Source organism: Hordeum vulgare, chromosome 1H (genome assembly GCF_904849725.1).
Source record: "Hordeum vulgare subsp. vulgare chromosome 1H, MorexV3_pseudomolecules_assembly, whole genome shotgun sequence".
Classification (NCBI taxonomy): domain Eukaryota; kingdom Viridiplantae; phylum Streptophyta; class Magnoliopsida; order Poales; family Poaceae; genus Hordeum; species Hordeum vulgare.
In genome coordinates, this window is record NC_058518.1 from 374,586,378 (window position 1) to 374,598,692 (window position 12,315).

A 12,315-nucleotide genomic window follows, 5' to 3' on the forward strand; every position below is an offset into this window, starting at 1 on the left:
AACGGCGTGGCTGCGGTGCCTCCTATGCCCTTTGCGGGCTTGAACTTTTCTTTGCATATTTTTTCCGGATCCGATCTGATCTGTGCTTTGCCCCCGGAGGGGTAGTATCTTTGCCCCAATGAGGGGTGGTCTTCTTCTTCCCCACACCTCGGCTTGCCGATGCATGTGGAGATTGAGGGGAATAGGCGTGACCAAGGCGGTGGCACTCTTTGCCAGAGAGGGATCCAGTGACTTCTACCTTTTTTGATTCTTTGGGGAGGGATTTCTTTTCTTTGATGTGCTTTCACCGAAATAAATCTGATGCCTAGTGGCTGTGAAACCATTGTTAGATCCTTTGATCCGCTAGGCTAGATTAGTCTGGTAGGAGTAGAGGGTTTTACCTTGTCCTGCACTCGAGGAACTCCCGCCGGCGTCCATTGTGAGGTCGAGACGGCGGCGATGACAGAGAGGTGTAGAGGTGGCGGCGGTGTGCATGATGGAGTGGTGGTGGTGCTTCCCATCGGCCCGTGCTAGAAACCCTAGATCGGAAGGGGCAAATAGCTCCTGTGTGTCATCACTGAGCTGAATTGGATGGACAACGAGATCGTTGACTGAAATGGCTCACGTGCGATGTTTTCACGAGTGGCAATAGCTCAGACAGGTATAATTGATAAAACGGCCATCTGGCTGTTAACGGACGACAAGGTTAGGTTCGGACAGACCGTTAGGACAGCGGTTATGTGCTCCGCCAGGTGAGACCTACTTTAGTTGGTACGCCCGCGAGTTGACCCCTTACGCTTGATTCTCCCCTGCTCGACGGCTCCCGCCGCCCTGTGCCTCTTCTCCGGTGGCGACAACGATTTTCTTCTGGGGGCAGTGGATAGCCTTTCTCGGCGCCGGAGGAGCTATCTCTGGTGAGTAATTTTGCAACCTTGCTCCATTCCCCATAATTTTGCAAGGATTTGTGGCCTCACGCTCTGTTTCCCCCGCCGATTTGGAATGTAGATTCGTGTGTCGTGGACAGATTGAATGAGATGGAGGGAGGAGACAATACTTCTAATCGGTAATGCACCCTTCTTTAGCTGTTCTTGAACTCGATTTGTGCATCGTCCCCTGCAGTACCTCACTCCACTACCGCTTCCCCCTTCCCGCCATTGACAAACAGGGGCAGGGGAGATTCTGCGCCTACCTTCGCAATTACAATAGAATTCTTTCCTTGTTCGGTGGATACATTTGTTCGGTGGGATGTCAATTGTAGAGATATTGATCCACAGGAGTTGCAGAGCATGGAGGAGAAGGTCGTGAAGAATTTGGTGGAGAGAACTGGGAAGAGTGTTGTTTGGGGTCCAGATCAAGAGGTATCACTGCTACGGTTCGTCAATTGGAAGGGTTGTTATGTGTGAATCGAGGATGGGGAAGATATGGTAGCTGAAATTGATCGACAAGAAGGTTGGACAAGCAAAGCTGCAACTTTTTATGCAGAGTTAATTGACCTGAAATGTGATTCCAAAGATGGTTATGTGCAATCAAAAATGGTTTCACATATGGCAGATGCTGAGTGGGTTGCACAAAAGCAGATGTTGTTGCCGATGATTTCTGAACTAACAGTAATAGGTGAAGAAAGAAGGGATGATGCTGATGAAGAAGAGGGCCACAATGGTGCTGGAACAGTTGTTTCTATTGATTGGAATGATGTAGATTTAGAGGAACGTACAGATTTGGTCATTACACCTATTGTTGACATTAAGATGGCGAAATTATTTGGCATTCCAGTTGATGACAGAGATAAGGAGAAAGATGACACTAGTGTGTGGGCTGGTGCTAACCGAAATTCAAACCCTCAAGATGATGCTGATATCCTCAAGCATATGTTGGAAATGGCTGCAGATGATGTGGATGATGCAGATGAAAACGAGCTGGTAAATTTGTATGATAAAGAGAACCCTGTTATTGAAGTGGCGAAGTTGTGGCCAAACATGGATGAGTTTAGGATGTGTTTCAAGACCTATGAAGTGAATCAGAGATAAGGATGTGAAGCCAAAAAGGGCTCAAGAAGGTAACAAAAACAGATGCAAGTTGTGTGAGGAACTTGGGCATAGAATTGGTTCACCAAAATGCCGTAACACTCCGGAAAGACCAAAGTATGTTGATGTTATTGTTTATGTTGTTTCTTGTTGTTTATGCTTTTTTCAGTCTCTAACCAAGTGATATGATTTATTTTTTAGGAGAAAGCATGCAGAAAAAATGCCACCTCTTGTTGTTGAACAGTGCTGGCCAGTGAAAAAGCCAAGACTCAATAGATGTACAAAGAAGAGAAGGTTTAATCTAGTAACAGAACCTATTTTGGATGACCAGAGCAAATTAAACATGTTTTGGATGCAGCAGAGAAAACTGAACCTGTTTTTGATGCACCGGAGCAGTGTGAACATGTTTTCAACGCACCGGAGCAGTGTGAACCTATTTTCGATGCACATGAACCAATTATGCAAACTGAACATGTTCTCGAGCTTGTTGTGCAAACTGAACCTGTTCTGGAGCTTGTTGTGCAAAGTGAAATTGTTGCTCAAGTTGAGTAGTTGCATCAGGTGAAGCATGCTTGTCGGGACCCCGATCCTAAGCCATAGGAATCTAGCCTATAACACATTGCATCCCTTTGCGGTCTCACACACGGTTAACCCCACGGCTGCCACCTTACCTTAGCCGGGACCGTTTGCGCCTTTTGACTCACGTATGCATTAGTGTTGCTAGCATTCCAATGTCAAAGAACCCGGGCCGACATATCTAGTCATAAACTCAAGTGGCTCGATGATGACCCACAAGTATAGGGGATCGCAACAGTTTTCGAGGGTAGAGTATTCAACCCAAATTTATTGATTCGACTCAAGGGGAAGCGAAAGAATATTATCAAGTATTAGCAGTTGAGTTCTCAATTCAACCACACCTAAAAGATTTAGTGTCTGCAGCAAAGTATCAGTAGCAAGGTAGTATGATAGCAGCAGTAGCAACAGTAACCAGTAGCACCAAAGTAACAGCAGTAGCAACAGAGTAACAGTAGCAGGAGTGACAGGAGTAGCGGCGAAGTAACGTAGCAAGGACGAGTAGTAAAAGACTCGTAGGCATTGGATCGGTGATGGATGATTATGCCGGATGCTATTCATCATGTAACAGCTATAACACGAAGAGATATGTAACTAGCTCCCGTTCGTCAATCTAATGTAGGCATGTATTCTGTATGTAGTCATACGTGCTTAGGGAAAGAACTTGCATGGCATCTATTGTCCATCCCTCCCGTGACAGCGGGGTCCTAATGGAAACTACGGGATATTAAGGTTCTCCTTTTAATAAAGAACCGGACCAACACATTAACACTTGGTGAATACATGCACTCCTCATACTATGATCATCTCCGGGAGTGGTTCCGGCTATTGTCACTCCGGGGTTGCTGGGTCATAACACATAGTAGGTGACTACAACTTGCAAGATAGGATCTAAAACACACATATATTGGCGACAACATAATAGGTTCAGATCTGAAATCATGGCACTCGGGCCCAAGTGACAAGCATTAAGTATGCCAAAGTAGTAGCAACATAAATCACATAACATAGTGGATACTAGGGATCAATCTCCGTCAAAACTAACTCGATTACATGATAGATCTCATCCAACCCATCACTGTTCAGCAAGCCTACGATGAGATTACTCACGAACGGTGAAGAGCATCATGAAATTGGCGATGGAGGAAGGTTCATTATGACGATGGCGACGATCTCCCCTCTCCGAAGCCCATAACGGACTCCAGATTTGCCCTCTAGAGGAAGAACATGAGGTGGCGGCGCCTCCGTATCGTAAAACGCGATGAATCCTTCTCCCTGATTTTTTTCCGGACGAAAGAGGCTAAATAGAGCTGGATTGAGAGGCGGTGGAGCTTTGTGGGCCCCACAAGCCTGCCAGGTGCGGCCAGGGGAGCCCCGCGACTGGTGGGCTTGTGGGCTCCACGCTCCACGTCCTCCGTTGATTCTTGAGCCAGTATTTTTCATTAATTCCAGAAAAATTCTCCGTAAATTTTCAGGTCATTCCGAGAACTTTTATTTCTGCGCAAAAACAACACCATGGCAATTCTGCTGAAAACATCGTTAGTCCGGGTTAGTTCCACTCAAATCATGCAAATTAGAGTGCAAAACAAGGGCAAAAGAGTTCAGAATAGTAGATACAACGGAGACGTAACTCCCCCAAGCTTATAGCCTTGCTTGTCCTCAAGCAATTCAGTTGACAAACTGAAAGAGACAAAAAGAAAAACTTTGACGAACTCTGTTTGATCTTGTTGTTGCAACTATGTCTAACTCATAACCAGAATTTCAGCAAGATCACAAGCAAACCACATAAGCAAATGACATCCAGATCTCATGGTAAACTCATATCAATGGCATAATCAACTAGCGAGCAAATAATAATAAGTCTCAAACGTCAACACTTCAATCAAAACAATCATGAAGCAGTATGAACAGATGGTATCTCGCTAGCTCTTTCTCAGACCGCAAAACATAAATGTAGAGCACCTTCAAAGACCAAGGGCTGACTAAACTTTGTAATTCATGGCAAAGAAGATGCAGTCACAGTCATACTCAACACAGTTAAAAGCAAAGCATAAAAATGACAGAGGTGCTCTCTAATTGGTGCTTTTATAAGAGGAGGATGACTCAACAAGAACATAAATAGACAGGCCCTTCGCAGAGGGAAGCATTGATTTGCAGAGGTGCCAGAGCTCAAGCTTTGAAAACAGAGATAATAATTTTGGCTGGCATGCTTTCATTGTCTACGCAATGACTAAGAGTTCTCACCATCTTCCACGTTACACATGCTATAGGCGGTTCCCAAACAGAAAATTAAAGTTTTGACTCCCCCACCACCAATCAATCACACTCCACGACTAGCCGAATACTCGGGTGCCGTACATACAAACATCAATCCTGCGGGAGTTTTGATTGCAATTATCTTTTTGATTTGAGCATGGAACTGGGCATTCCAATTACCGACCCCTTTCTCGTGAATGATAGTGAATAAACACATATCAAGGATAACACGCCTAGCATGGAAGATACTGATAACCCCCTGTCACCACATGAGCGGTTCGGGCACGCAAAACAGATTATTTCTTGAAGGTTTAGAGAGTGGCACATGCAAATTTACTTGGAACGGCAGGTAGATATTGCATATAGGTAGGTATGGTGGACTCATATGGAACAACTTTGGGTTTATGGAAATGAATGCACAAGCAATATTCCCGCTTAGTACAAGTGAAGGCTAGCAAAAGACTGGGAAGCGACCAACTAGAGAGTGACAACAGTCATCAAAATGCAATGAGATTAACTAACATTGAGTGCAAGCATGAGTAGGACATAAATCACCATGAACATGAATATCATAGAGGCTATGTTAACTTTGTTTCAACTACATGCATGAACATGCGCCAAGTCAAGCCACTTGAATCATTCAGGCACGATGAGCTAGTCATATTTACAAAAACAAAATAGATCGAGTTCATACCAGCTTTTCCAGGCTCAGTCACTTCATCATATATCGTCATTATTGCCTTTCACTTGCACGACCGAACGACGTGAAAAATAATAAGTGTGCTCGTGCATTGGACTAAAGCTGGAATCTGCAAGCAGACACAAAGGAGAAGACAAAGTAATATGGCTCTTTAACAGATAAACAGATATGCATGCAAGAGCCACTAAACATTGTAACCATGGTCTTCTACCTTGACCCAAACAAAAAGAAAACTATTTACACGGGAAAGCTCCCAACGAGCAAAAGAAGAACAAGAAAATCTTTTTGGGTTTTTCTGAAACTAGACAGACACACGAAAAGAAAACGAGAAAAAGAAATAAACTAGCATGGATGATACAGTGGCAAAGTGTGAACACAGAGGAGCAAAGTGAAAGGATAAGCAAGAATGTAAAGTCGGTGAGAAACACGTACTCCCCCAATCTTAGGCTTTTGGCCTAAGTTGGTCTACTCCCAAGGATGGTCCTGGCGACACCCAAAATCATAATGGGGGTTATACGGGAGCGCTGCAGCCACTTCTTGAATAGCTGCCTCACGGAGATGAGCAACCTTTGCCTCCCTCTCATACTCCTCTGCCTCTCCTCTGGTTATGTAATATCTCCGTTTTACCTGAAAGTCAAAGAAGGCAGGAGCAGGAAGGGTAATATGGAAAACACGCTGCCGGTTAAATATTAAACGGTATAGGAGGGATTCATCATCCCTCTCAAGGAAGTGGTAGCGTGTCAAAGCGACGCGGTCAAGGAAAGCTCTATGGAGCGGGGGATCTCCTTCGCGTATGGGTACTCCAAGAAAATTTGCTATGCGAGTGGCATAGATCCCACCAAAGAAATCCCATTCATTAGCATTATTATTCAGCCTCCTTGCTATTATAGATCCCATGTTGAAACTCTTATCACCCGTTACTGCGCTCTTAAGAATACTAAGGTCAGGTGCGGAGAGGTGACAATGCTCAATCTTGCCATTAATGCATCTGCCTATGAAGAGGGCAAAGTAATGCAAGGCAGGAAAATGAATGCTCCCCATGGTAGCCTACGTAATATATCTAGTTTCTCCGGCAGTTATACTAGAGAAAAAATCTCTAACCAAAGATTTAGGAGGATCATTGAGACTACCCCAAACAGGTATCTTGCAAATTCTAATGAAATCCTCTAAATCCATGGTATAGAATTTGTCATAGAGATCAAACAGTACGGATGTGTCACGGCCAGCTGAAAATTTGAATCTACGAACAAAAGAGGCAGTGAGAGTAACATATTGTTCACATTTATCGGAGATGAATTCTTCGAGTCCGACGTTGTGAACAAGTGCATCAAACTCGTCTTTGAAACCTGCCTCAATCATAAATTCATCAGAAGGCCATTCACATGGTTGTACCTGTGCGTCCCTTGGTTGGTAAGGATCGGGCTCCCGAGTCGCAAGATGGGGACCTCTCTTGCTTGAGGAACCACCATGATAGTTTCTCCTGAACATCTTCCTTTTCTGAAAATTTCAGTGACCCAAAGGAAAAGTGAACAAGGCTCAACTAAACTCATAGCAACTACTCCCACAAGTGCCTAGAGGCCATATTACGCATCAAAACTACTTGGGACCAGCTAAAATTAGCATGCAAAGCTCAAGAACATGGTCACCAAGGAGCAAAAATACGCGAAGTCTAAGGCACTAGAGCAAAAACTAATTGGACCAATGGAGGAGTCACTTACCAAGGAGTAATTCCCCCAAAACAGTTTGGAGAATGGTGCTTTGAGCAAAGAGATCGAAAATCCCAGCAAGAGGAGCAAGAACACGGGTTTGAGTCGCGAAACGATTTTTTCTGGAGGTAGGAGAAGCAGATAAGAGCAAGAATGAGTGGAGGAGTGATACGTCTCAAACGTATCTATAATTTTTGATGGTTTCATGCTGTTATCTTGTCATCTATGCATGTTTTTTGTAACTTTTATATCTTTTTTGGGACTAACTTATTAATTCAGTGCCAAGGGCCAGTTCTTGTTTTTTCTGTGTTTTTGGCTCGTTTCAGGTCTGATTTTGGAACGGAGTCCTAACGGAATAAAATCCCCGAAATAAATTTTTCCCGAACGGAAGAAGATCAGGGGGCTTGAGGGCCAAGCCAGGAGAGTATAGGGGGCCCACAAGCCCTGTAGCCGCCACCAGGGGGCCACTAGCAGGCTTGTGGCCTCCTTGGCGCCCCCTAACCTAGCTCCTTCGCCTATATATTCCCAAAAATACAGAAAAATCAGGGAATCCACGAAAACACTTTTCCGCCGCTGCCAGCTTCCGTTTCCGCGAGATCTCATCTTGAGACCCTTCCCGGTGCCCTGCCAGAGGGGACTTTGGAGTTGGAGGGCTTCTACATCAACATCATCGCCCCTCCAATGACTCGTGAGTAGTTCACTTCAGACCTACGGGTCCGTAGTTAGTAGCTAGATGGCTTCTTCTCTCTCTTGGATCTCCAATACAAAGTTCTCCATGATCTTCATGGAGATCTATCCCATGTAATCCTCTTTGGCGGTGTGTTTGTCGAGATCCGATGAATTGTGGATTTGTGATCAGATTATCTATGATTTATATTTGAGTCTTTGCTGATTTCTTATATGCATGATTTGATATCCTTGTAAGTCTCTCCGAGTCTTGGGTTTTGTTTGGCCAACTAGATCAATGATTCTTGCAATGCGAGAAGTGCTTGGTTTTGGGTTCTTACCGTGTGGTGACCTTTCCCAGTGACAGTAGGGGCAGCAAGGCACACATCGTGTAGTTGCCATCAAGGATAACAAGATGGGCTATGTCATAGATATGAGATTGTCCATCTACATCATGTCATCTTGCTTAAGGCGTTACTATGTTCTTTTGGACTTAATACACTAGATGCATGATGGATAGCGGTCGACGTGTGGAGTAATAGTAGTAGATGCAGAAAGTATCGGTCTACTTGTTTTGGACGTGATGCCTATAAATATGATCATTTCCATAGATGAAGTCACGACTTTGCGCGGTTCTATCAATTGCTCGACAATAATTTGTTCACCCACCGTCTACTCCCTTTCATGAGAGAAGCCACTAGTAAACACTACGCCCCCCGGGTCTATTCCCACATAACATTTCCACTTTTGCTTTTACTTTGCTTTGTTTCTTTTAGTTCTCACTTGGCAAACAATCTATAAGGGATTGACAACCCCTTCATAGCGTTTGGAGCATGCTTTTTGTGTTTGTGCAGGTACATGTGATACTCCTTCACTGGATCGATACCTTGGTTCTCAAAACCGAGGGAAATACTTACCACCGCTGTGCTACATCACCCTTTCCGCTTCGAGGGAACACCAAAGCAAGGTTCCAAGGCCACGGGGGAATCCTTTGCATATTTGCCTAGGAAGTCCCTAAAGGCGTAGCCGTAGCAGAAGGATTCCTGGTGCCATTGTTGAGGAGTATCAATACAAGAATAGTCTCCCGTCAGCACGTGTTTCTGGCACTGTTGGAAGGTCTTTTGTTGCAGTAGCAGAAGTATTTTTGGCGCCGTTGCTGGGGAAGGAGAGATCTATCCAAGTAGGTCTCACAAACTCATCTCTTGCATTTACTTTTTTGCCAGTTGCCTCTCGTTTTCCTCTCCCCCACTTCACATTTGCCGTTTTCTTTTGCCTTTCTCCTTTGCCGTTTTCATTTTCCTTTTTCTGTTCGCCCTTCTTCCGCTTGCTTTCTGTTTGCTTGTGTTACCATGTGCCTTCTTTTAGCTTGCATCTTTGCTTGTTAAAAATCTATTGATATGGATCCTCACCCACTTGCTAATCTCTTTAAGAGATCCACTTATGTGGAACCAATTGCTAGTGAGTTGGGTGCACTTGACTTTCTCTATGGAGTTTTGCTTGAGATGCGTGAATCTGAAAATCGTGATGAATAAATTCATGAAGTGATTCACGAGGGCTCCTTGAATGAAAATCATGATTGCAATAGTTTCACTATAAATTCTATTAGTGACAATCATGCTAAAAATATGCAAAACCCTAAGATTGGGGATGCTAGTTTTGCTATGACCACTACTTGTTGCAATAATCATGATTGGGGTGATAATCTTTCTTATGATCTTGAAAATTTGTTTAAACCTCATGATGAATATGATATTTGCAATATTATTGAAAGTGGGTTTGGAGAAGTCGTGACTTTGGTTGATGACAATCCCACTATTTTTAAAGAGCGTCAAATTTGCATGCATGTGGATCATGAAAAGAATATCCTATGGGATAGCTATATTGTTGAATTTGAATAAGATCCCACATGTAATTTCTATGAGAGAGGAAAATATGGTGGTAGAAACCTTCATGTTACCAAATTACCTCTCGTTATGTTGAGATTGCTATTGTTTCTTTCTTCTTCCTTGCATTTGGAAACTATTGGTTGTCTTGCCAATTTGTTTTCCTATAAAATGCCTATGCATAGGAAGTATGTTAGACTTAGATGTGATTTTCACATGCTTTATGATGCTCTTGTTGTGCTTCAATTCTTGTCTTTTGTGTGAGCATCATTGAATTTTCAATGCCTAGCTAAGGGCGTTAAACAATAGCACTTGTTGGGAGGCAACCCAACGAACCCATCCTTTTTATTTCTGTTTTGTGTTTTCCACACTTTCATAATTCTGTTATGATTGTGTTTTTTGTGTTTCTTTTTGCGTTTGTGCCAAGCAAAACCGTTATGATTAGTCTTGGGGATGATCCTTTGGTCATGCTGGAAAAGACAGAAACTTTCTGCTCACGAAAAGAATTTTCATTTTTTTTCTGTCAGAGCTTTTGAGTTTATTCTTTTTGCTGCTGATTGCTACGCAAATTCTTCAGACTTTCGTAATGTTTCAGAATTTTTGAAGTACCAGAAATATACGAAGTATACATATTTCTATAGACTGGTCTGCTGTTAACAGATTCTGTTTTTGTTGTGTTGGTTGCTTATTTTGATGAAACTATGGATAGTGTCGGGGGGTATTAGCCATGGAAGATTGAGAATACAGTACCCCAAAATCAACATAAGTAGAATTCAAGTTTGCTACAGTACCTAAGGAAGTGGTGGTTTGCTTTCTTATACTAATGTTATCATGAGTTTCTGTTTAAGTTTTGTGTTGTGAAGTTTTCAACTTTTTGGGTGAAGTTCTTATGGACAAAAAGATAAAGAGCGGCAAGAGCTCAAGCTTGGGGATTCCCAAGGCACCCCAAGAGATTCAAGGATGCCGTAAAATCCTAAGCTTGGGGATGCCCCGGGAAGGCATCTCCTCTTTCGTCTTCAATCCATCGGTAACATTACTTGGGGCTATATTTTTATTCACCACATGTTATGTGCTTTGCTTGGAGCGTCTAGTATCATAGGATTCTTTTATTTTTGTTGTGTCACAATCATCCTTTCTGCACACCTAGACAGAGACATGCACTCACCATGATTTTGTCGAGCTTCACTTATATCCTTTGGTAGACAATTCAGCTCACATGTGCTTCACTTATATCTTTTGAGCTAGCTGATTTTGCTCTATGTGCTTCACTTATATCTTTTAGATCACAGCGGTGCGTGGCTTGGTAGTTGATCTATGCTATGAAAGTAGTATCGAAAAGGGTAGTTATCCAAAGGGATATGAAAACTTCCACCTCCATGTGCATTGAATAGTTAGAGAAGTTTGATTCATCTCAATTAGTTTTGAGTTGTGGTTGTGGTAATATTGAAGTTATGCTAGTAAGGTGTTGTTGATCTAGAAATACTTGTGTTGAAGTTAGTGATTCCCGTAGCATGGACGTATGGTGAACCTCTATGTGATGAAATCTGAGCATGATTAGTCCATTGATTATCATCCTTTGCGTGGCGGTCGGGATCGCGCGGTGGTTTATACCTACCAACCCTTCCCCTAGGAGTATGCGTTGAATGCTTAGTTTCGGTTACTACTAAAACTTTTGCAACAAGTATATGAGTTTTTCATGACTAATGTTGAGTCCATGGTTTAGATGCACTTTCACCTTCCACCATCACTATCTTCTTAGTGCCGTGCAACTTTCGCCGGTGCACAAAACCCACCATTAGCCTCCCTCAAAACAGCCACCATACCTACCTACTATGGCTTTTTCAAAGTCATTCCGAGGTATATTGCCTTGCAACTACCACCATGACATGTGCCACCACTTCTACATTGCCATTGCATGATCGTAAGATAGCTAGCATGATGTTTCCATTAATGTATATGCCATGCTAGATCATTGTCACGGTACACTACCGAAGGCATTCCATATAGAGTCATCGTTGCTCTAAGTTCTGAGTTGAAAGTGTGATGATCATCATTGATGGAGCATTGTCCCATGTGAGGAAATAAAAGAGGCCAAAGATGCCCACAAAAAAAAAGAGGCCAAAGAGCCCACCCAAAAAAGGGAATGATGAGAGAAAAAGAGAGAAGGGACAATGCTACTATCCTTCCACACTTGTGCTTATTAAGCACCATGATCTTCATTATTGAGAGTCTCTCGTTTTGTCACCACCTTATAGCTAGTGGGAAATTTTCATTACATAACTTGGCCTGTATATTCCAATGATAGGCTTCCTCAAATTTGCCTTAGGTCTTCGTGAGCAAGCAAGTTGGATGCACACCAACTAGTTTTCTTTAAGAGCTTTCACATACTCTTAGCTCTAGTGCAATATTTGTATGGCAATCCCTACTCAATCACATTGATATCTATTGATGAGCATCTCCACAACTCATTGATATGCCTAGTTAATGTGATCATCTTCTCCTTGCTAGTCTAGCAACCTCCACCACAC